Source organism: Triticum urartu, chromosome 6A (assembly GCF_056163025.1).
Source record: "Triticum urartu cultivar PI428250 chromosome 6A, HENAU_Tu73, whole genome shotgun sequence".
Lineage (NCBI taxonomy): Eukaryota > Viridiplantae > Streptophyta > Magnoliopsida > Poales > Poaceae > Triticum > Triticum urartu.
In genome coordinates, this window is record NC_141878.1 from 337,510,917 (window position 1) to 337,519,971 (window position 9,055).

General features: G+C 42.4%; 1 long non-coding RNA gene across 2 annotated transcripts; it reads right to left on the minus strand.

Annotated features, from left to right (window-relative positions):
• Positions 1-4,997: 4,997 nt before the first annotated feature.
• On the minus strand, positions 4,998-8,513 carry LOC147965180 (uncharacterized). Of its 2 annotated transcripts, XR_015608174.1 has the most exons (3): positions 8,026-8,457; positions 6,640-6,706; positions 4,998-5,320 (listed from the first exon to the last, which is right to left on the minus strand). It is a non-coding gene; the product is annotated as an uncharacterized LOC147965180 (long non-coding RNA). The 2 variants fall into 2 exon arrangements; XR_015608173.1 differs by having other exon boundaries at positions 6,640-8,513.
• Positions 8,514-9,055: the final 542 nt, after the last annotated feature.

Here is a 9,055-nt window from a genome sequence, read left to right on the forward strand (position 1 = left end):
CATAAACTATTTGTAACAAGTCAAGCATTATCAAACATTTTTATCTTTGTCATTTTATAGATCCATTACTATACTTTAGACTCTATGTCTTCTGGAGGTTTCATCAAGTTCTAACCTTGAGTTGTGTATATGGATACTATCTTAGATTATTTTGGCTTATAGCCAACAACAGAGTCAGGGCCCATCAACGCTTCCTTGTGTATTATAGGTTCACTGTTTGTTCAACAATATCTAGTCAGCACACCATCAAGGTTTGCATGAATTTTCCCAACCTATATAGTTCAGCTGCAAATTTCACCGAAGTCTCTATATCTCATGTTGAGGCTTCTTTATCAGTTGTAGTAGGGAGTACTAGCTAGAACCACTTCTAGCATTTCTTTTCTTTGACCTGATTACGAAGATTTTGTAATCTCGTCGAGTTGCACTGTTCTCCCACTCACTCTTTTTCAGAAAACACGTTCTTCGAAATTTACCGCACTCTATGGCAAAACACTTTGCATCGGCGTAGTGATAGAGGAATATCCAACTATTTGGGATAACCAACAAAGTAGCAATTATCTTACTTGGGACATAAACTTGTAAACATTTTTACTTATGTCTTATATTCTCAAATATTAATAAAAGACCAAATGGTTTGGCATACCATACCATATCTTATATGGTGTCACTTCAACAGATTTGATGGCGCTCTTTTCAGTGTAAAAGCCACGTTCTCTAAAGTATCACATTAAAATTATATTGTCAAATTGATTTAATGTCATCTTTGATCTCACCATGTCATACATGGTTCGATTCCATCTATTTTGACACACAATCCGAGTGATGTTCCACGAGGTGCAAGTTAATAAACTCTTTTCACAACCCATCACATAATCGCTAAATTTGTGACTCAAATATTCCTTTCTGCAATCCAATTATAGAAAAATAATTTTCGAGTTACAATAATTTGTACTTCATTCTGATATATTTTTTTGAAACATTTCAAAGAATTCGGATTTATGTCTCATGAAGTAAATATCAGTATCTACTTGAGTCATCATTGAAGATAGATAAATCACTGCTTACAACAACACCTATTTGACTACACACATCAATATGCATGTTTCCAATTATTTTGTTGCGCGTTCTTTATGGTATGTGAACGGTATTTTAGTTTACTTCACTATTTGGACGAAAGTTGCAAGTGTCGGATGATTCATAATCAGATGACTTCAAAATCCTGCACTATGGAATTTCTCCATGCGGGTTTCTCCAATGTGACCAAATGAAGTGCCACACATATGTGGTATTCTCTTAGTCTTGCAACATTTAGCGTCAGTGTTATGGATGTTCAATTTTACAATCGATATTCATAACTTACATCCTATTCACAATAGGAGTATGGCTTTTTTTTCATTATATCAAACAACTATTTTTCTCTCATGAACAACCTCCTTGCAACTTCTATGCAATGAGCTAGAGTGTACAAAACTCTAAAATGAATTATCGCAATAAATACAGAGGTAATATGTTAATGAAAAAGTATCATAACTTTTACAAAGTTTCTATCAAATATTTTAACATCATTATTTGTTGGCTATTAGGACATAGTAATTCTTGCATCGATTCGCAACAACATGCAATCGATTCGATATCCTAGTGATCAACTTTTAACAATTTAATCACAATTCCCAAGAATTACATTTTACTTGACCAACTTTCTCTACATCTTATAACTTGTATGACATTCATACCTGAGCTGGACATTCCAGTCTTCTTTTCTTTCTGCCTTTATACTTTGTACAGTTTTACTTCCAATATTTCCCCTACTCACAGAAGAAGCATCCAACTTTAAGAGTGGCGTGAGCCCCAAACTTCCCTAGGCATGGAAGTATCGTCACATCCTTCGGATTTGTTCTTTCTCTTTAAATTCTCACCGTCAACTTTTGACTGATGTTCTTCCAAATCCTATGCATTTCAGTCTTTAAACATAGTTGAACGCTTCACAGGAACTTGCAAGCAAACACTTCTTTAGAATTCACATGTTTTTTAGCCTTTGTTTGTTTTTGAAAATAGTTTTGGTTCCAAGAATATCAAATGACTCTCCCAAACACTTTGAAGTTCGGCTTTCTTGGAAGCAAGTAGACCGTAATAGGATTCTAGTCTGTTGGATCGAAGGACGTGAGTCTCATCATCCACGGCTTCTGTGGAAGAGTATTGAAAACATGCAATAGGACAAAATCCTTCTTGGAACTTTAGAGGACAATTCTCTCATTATGTTTACCAATCGTAAAGATTCAACCAAATAATGAAAATAGCTAATCAATTTCAACTGAAAAAGGTGGAACCGAGAGCCATTATTCTGCAACTATAATGCGAACTACACATAGATATTGTTCATAATTAATTGCACTAGTGATTAAACTTAATTAATTCATAATTGTACTCCCACTCAAATCAATATCTCTTATAGTTGATGTTGAGTGATTCAAGATCCTAGTCTTATTCACAACCATTGAAGGTAGCATCACTGATGACATGAACTTCAACCGGTAGACAAACTTGTCGATCATATCACCATATGACTCATATTCATCTTTCGACGCTTTGTGCTCCGAGCTCAGAATGTTTCTGTCAGAACTTCAAGACAATTGAATGTTTCTGCTGTGAGTTCTTACCTTCACCCGCCTTACACTTCACCCTTCATGTGTACTCATGGTAGCATGATGCACTCCGAAAAGCTACGTGTTGTAGACGGTTGCTACACAAGGAAGAGCACTAACTACTTGATCACCCTAATAGTTGACTAGTGCACAATCAAAGGATACAAACAACAAAGAGATAAACATCTCAGGAAATTCATAATAGTGTGATATTATATTGTCCTGGGTGCGAGGAACGTCTCCATGAACCTCCGAGGTCTTCATGAAAATTGTCCAAAAATGTTGTCGTGGCAATAATTTTGGAAACTGCTACCATGGCAATACTTTTGTTCTCCTGCGCCTTGATACGTCTCCAACGTATCTATAATTTTTGCTTGTTGCATGTTGTTATATTATCATTCTTGGATGTTTTACAACCATTGTATAGCAACTTTATATCATTTTTTAGGAATAACCTATTGACATAATACCCAGTGCCAGTTGTTGTTTTTTGCTTGTTTTTTACTTCATAGAAAATCAATACCAAACGAATTCCAAACGCAGCGAAACTTTTTGGATAAATTTACTGGTCCAGAAGACACCTGTTGGGCCAAATAAGTACCAGAGGGCGGCTCCGAGGGAAGCACAACCCACCTGGGCGCGCGTGGGGGCCCAGGCGTGCCCTGGTGGGTTGTGCTCAGCTCGGCCGCCTCCCGCACCGCCTCTTTGCTCTATAAATACCCCAATATTCTAGAAACCCTAGGGGAGTCGACAAAAATCAACTCCAGCCACTGCAAGTTCCAGAACCACCAGATCCAATCTAGACACCATCACGGAGGGGTTCATCATCCTCATTGGTGTCTCTCCGATGATGCGTGAGTAGTTCATTGTAGACCTACGTGTCCGTAGTTAGTAGCTAGATGGCTTTCTCTCTCTCTCTCTTTTGATTCTCAATACAATGGTCTCTTGGAGATCTATTTGATGTAACTCTTTTTGCGGTGTGTTTGTTGGGATCCGATGAACTTTGAGTTTATGATCAGATCTATGTTTTTATCCATGAAAGTTATTTGAGTTTTGATCTCTTATATACATGATTACTCATAGCCTCGTATTTATTCTTCGAATCTTTGGTTTAGTTAGGCCAACTAGATCATTTTTTCTTGCCATGGGAAGAGGTGCTTTCTGATGGGTTCGGTCGTGCGGTGTTCTTTCCCAGTGACAGAAGGGGCAGCAAGACACGTATTGATTGTTGCCATTAAGGATAACAAGATGGGGTTTATTCCTACATGAATAGATCTTTTCTACATCATGTCATCGTTCTTATTGCATTACTCCGTTTTTCCATGAACTTAATATACTAGATGCGTGCTGGATAGCGGTCGATAGTAGTAGATGCAGGCAGGAGTTGGTCTACTAATCTTGGACGTGATGCCTTGCAGCAATCCGACCTCAAACGGTCAAATCTTTATGCATAAGTGTCATCCCTGTAATGCTGACACACACAGTACTTGAAGGATTTATAACAGAGTAGCAATCACACACTTATTACATTGAATGTCTCCAAAGAGAACTTATTACAATAAGTATGGCTTAAGGCCATCTAAGTAAGATAACAGTGAAAGGCTTGGAAGATAAAGTGAGTCCATCAACTCCAACGGCATAGCTAAGTGCACGACAAACAACCTAGCGCACCTTACTCTTTGTCGGAGAAGTCTGCAATATGATATGTTGTAGCCTGAAACGGGCCAACACATGGAATCTGCTGGCAAGACAACACAGTAGAGCAATGAACAAGTAAATGCTATCACTACATGCATATATGGCTGGTGGAGGCTCTATGGTTATAATGTTTTTGCGAAAAGTCAATTTTTTCCTACAACAAAGGAATATATTTTATTTAACTATCATGGTAGTTGAAAAACATTAAGAATGGTAAAACCCCATCTCAATCCCAATTAAAAGTAATTAACATCCCAACAAATTAATTTAGAGTGATGAGATCCACATGATAATTCAAGAACTAGATACTCAAGATGTCCATAACCGGGGACACGGCTAATCATGATTAGTTTGTACACTTTGTAGAGGTTTGCACACTTTTTCCCACAAGACTCGATCTCCTCCACTGTATTTCTCGCACTGCATGGTATTTGAGAAACGGATGACCGAGACACAGTCTTTTCGAAAAGGTCCCATTAACCGATAGATAGGCCGGTGGCCGGTACACCTACAATCCCCTACATCTGCTAGCCCATCATGGAAAGGTTTCCCATAACTTACTCAACTATACCACAGCCCATGTGAAGCCCCCGATTCAATCGTACACTAATCATACACTCAAACATGTACGATCAAGATCAGGAACTCAAGGAAAGATATCACAACACAACTCTACAAATAAAATAAGTCATACAAGCATCATATTACAAGCCAGGGGCCTCGAGGGCTCGAATACAAGAGCTCGATCATAGACGAGTTAGCGGAAGCAACAATATCTAAGTACAGACATAAATTAAACAAGTTCGCCTTAAGAAGGCTAGCACAAACTGGGATACAGATCGAAAGAGGCGCATGCCTCCTGCCTGGGATCCTCCTAAACTACTCCTGGTCGTCGTCAACGGGCTGCACGTAGTAGTAGGCACCCCCCGAGTAGTAGTAGTCGTCATCGACGGTGGCGTCTAGCTCCTGGTCTCCAACGTCTGGTCGCAGCAGTCGAGTATAGAAAGGGGGAAAAGAGGGAGCAAAGCAACCGTGAGTACTCATCCAAAGTACTCGCAAGCAAGGAGCTACACTACATATGTATGTATTGGTATCAAATGGAATATGGGTATCATATGTGGGCTGAACTACAGAATGCCGGAATAAGAGGGGGATAGCTAGTCCTGTCGAAGACTACGCTTCTGGCCACATCCATCTTGCAGCATGTAGAAGAGAGTAAATGGTAAGTTCACCAAGTAGCATCGTGTAGCATAATCCTAACCGATGATCCTCCCTTCGTCGCCCTGTGAGAGAGCGATCACCGGTTGTATCTGGCATTTGGAAAGGTGTGTTTTATTAAGTATCCGGTTCTAGTTGTCATAAGGTCAAGGTACAACTCCAAGTCGTCATGTTACCGAAGACCACGGCTATTCGAATAGATTAACTTCCCTGCAGGGGTGCACCATATTTCCCAACACGCTCCCACTTGGCCGGACACACTTTCCTGGGTCATGCCCGGCCTCGGAAGATCAACACATCGCAGCCCTACCTAGGCACAACAGATAGGTCAGCACGCCGGTCTAAATCCTATGGCGCAGGGGTCTGGGCCCATCGCCCATTGCACAACTGCACATTGCGTGGGCGGCCGGAGAGCAGACCTAGCAACCTCCATTATAAAGGAAGTTGCGTTACGCGGTTCAACCCAGCGGGCGCCGCTCAGTCGCTGACGTCACGAAGGCTTCAGCTGATACCACGACGTCGAGTGCCCATAATTGTCCCCGCGTAGATGGTTAGTGTGTATAGGCCAGTGGTCAGACTCAGATCAAATACCAAGATCTCGTTAAACGTGTTATCTTGAAATAACCGCGAACGCTGACCAGGGCCAGGCCCAGCTCTCTCCTACGTGGTCTCAACCTGCCCTGTCGCTTCGCCACAAAGATCCACACAGAGGGCCGTTGGGACAAAGGTCCTTTCAGCCCCCAATCCGTGAATCATTCGCGGGTGCTCCACGAGCCGACCCGACTTTAGTCACCACATGTATCATGTATAAAGTATATAGTATATACCCGTGATCACCTCCCGAGTGATCACGGCCCGATAGTATAGCATGGCAGACGGACAAGTAGGTAGGGCCACTGATGATAAACTAGCATCCTATACTAAGCATTAGGATTGTAGGTAAAGGTAACAACAGTAGTAGCAAGGACAGGCTATGCATCAGGATAGGATTAACGAAAAGCAGTAACATGCTACACTACTCTAATGCAAGCAGTAGAGAGAAGAATAGGCAATATCGGGTTGATCAAAGGAGGGGGCTTGCCTGGTTGCTCTGCAGACAGAAATGGGCCCTTGAAGATGAAGTAGTCGATCACTCGTTCAACCGCGGTCTCGGGGTTTACCGGAAAAAGGTAACGGAGGGGGAACATAATAATTAACAGAGCAATCAAAGCATCACAAAGCATAACATGACAATACGCGGTGCTAGGGGTGAGCTAATGCAGTACTAGGTGATACCGGAAAAGGGGGGAACACCAGGAAAGGTGTTTCGCGTTTTCGGATAGTCGGACCGGAGGAGGAAAGTTGCGTGTTTGCTACGCTAGGGATGTGTGGCGGACGAACGGGCTGTATATTCGGATTCATCTCATTGTTCTGAGCAACTTTCATGCATAAAACTTTTTCATCTGACTTGTGAATTATTTAATATGATTTTTCAAAGTTTATTGTATTTTCTATAATTTTTGAAATATTTTTATTTAATCTAATTCGAATTTGACCAAGTCAAACTGACTAGTCAAAAGAGAGGATGTGGCCCACATGTCACTGTTTTGTTAATTTCCAAAAAAATTATCTAATCTAACTTGGTGGACCCATATGTCATAGACTATTTACCTAAACAAATAAATAAACCTAACTTATTTAAAGAGGCTTACATGTCATCTACTACTAGACTAATTTAATACTAATTAATACTAACTACACCTAGTAAAACTAATCTAAGCAAGGGCCGGCTACACACTCACGCACACACACATCACACACACCTACAGAATACACACGCAGAGAACGTAGCTAGGAGTTACTTCTATTCCCTTTTAACAAAACAAAGCATTTTGCGATTTTGATAGGATTTAATCTAGGTATCGAAAGGATTTGGTCCAGTGGGATAAAATGGAGTTTGTCATGTATACTTTCTATTCATATTAATTTTGCCCAAGTTAGTAGTTGGTTAGCCACCATTTAGGGACTGTCTAGAGTGTTAGTCATTGTAAAACTAGAAAAGCTAGCTAGTAACTACAAAGTACAGTAAGCAGCGGCAGTAGTAGGATGCAGCAGCAGCGCTAGTAGCAAGGAGCAGCAGCTTAGTAGTGGCGGCAGGACGAGTAGCGGCGGCAAGCAAGCAGTAGCAGCAGTATGCGGGAGCAGCAAGCCGGCACCGCCGGGAAGCAAGCCGCACGCAACAGCAGTAGTCAGGGAGCGCGGGGCACGCGGGAGCAGTGGGCAGCGGTGACGTGGGCTGCAACGGCGAGCCAAGCGTGGCGTGGCGCGCGGCACGCGCACGGAGCCTGGCCAGAGGGCGGCGAAGGCGTGGGCTGGACGCGACGAACACGGGATTCGGGGCGGCCACTACGAGCTTTGGTCACGGCGGAACAACGACGGAACGGAGGGGATTCGAGGGGGAAGAAGGGGAATCAGCAGAGGAGCTCACTGTGCGCCTGCAGAGGTGCGTAGCGGGCTCGGGGAGGGCTCGGTGGCGACGAATCGAACGACAACGTCCGGCGGGGCAGAGGATGAAGGCGAGCTCGATCCGTTCGGTGTAGGGGTGATGAGCCTGATCTGGCGCTTGCAGTCGACGTGGACGAGGCCGGGGAGCTCCTGGACGCCTTCTCCGGCGACAGCGACGACGACGGCCGCGGCAACGACGACGAGGCAGTGGTCACCGTGGACCTCTCGAGCTCCAAATCGAGCTGGGCGAAGGGGGTCGAGGGGAACTGGACGAGAGGGGTCTAGGGTTTGATCGAGGAGGGAACTGGGTGCTCTTATTCATCCTAGAGACCCGTGGGATGGCCGACACGGCGGCATCGGCGACCACGTCGGCTTCGATGTGCGCCACGCACAGGTCCTCTGCCTCCTGTAGGTATGGTTGAAGGATACAAGAGGTGGGCTGGGCTGCTACTGTTTCTAATGGGCTAAAGTGCATACAGACCTCTCCCATTTTCCTTTTCTTAAATAATAAGTAGCCACTGTTCTCTAAATAGCTTATTGATCAAATGAAGTTTGTTAACTATGAAACTTTGTACAAAGAAAATGCTATGCAATATTCTAGGACTGAACAAAAGTTTAAGGGCATTTGCAATTGGTTAAATTTATATTTGGATTTAAATGGACGACTTAATTGTTATTGATCCACTTTAAATATTGCTAGTCAATTTCGTAATCCAAATGGGTTTGTTTTCTATATGGAAAATACTTTGGGATTTTATGAAATAATTAAACAATTTTGTTTCGTTGTTTAAAGAAATATTATTTTGATTTTAATTTAAATTTGGATTATAAGTGGGTTTGGATCAAAGTGAAGTTTAGCAAAAATAATTATGATGACGTGGCACCAGTAACAGGAGTTTACTGTAGCGTGACACCCGGCGTGTTATAGCCCATAATGGCATGTGGCTGCACACAGAAGTTTCCAACATGAATAATCTTATGATCCCTTTAAGCCTGGGTAGCGAACCAAAAAG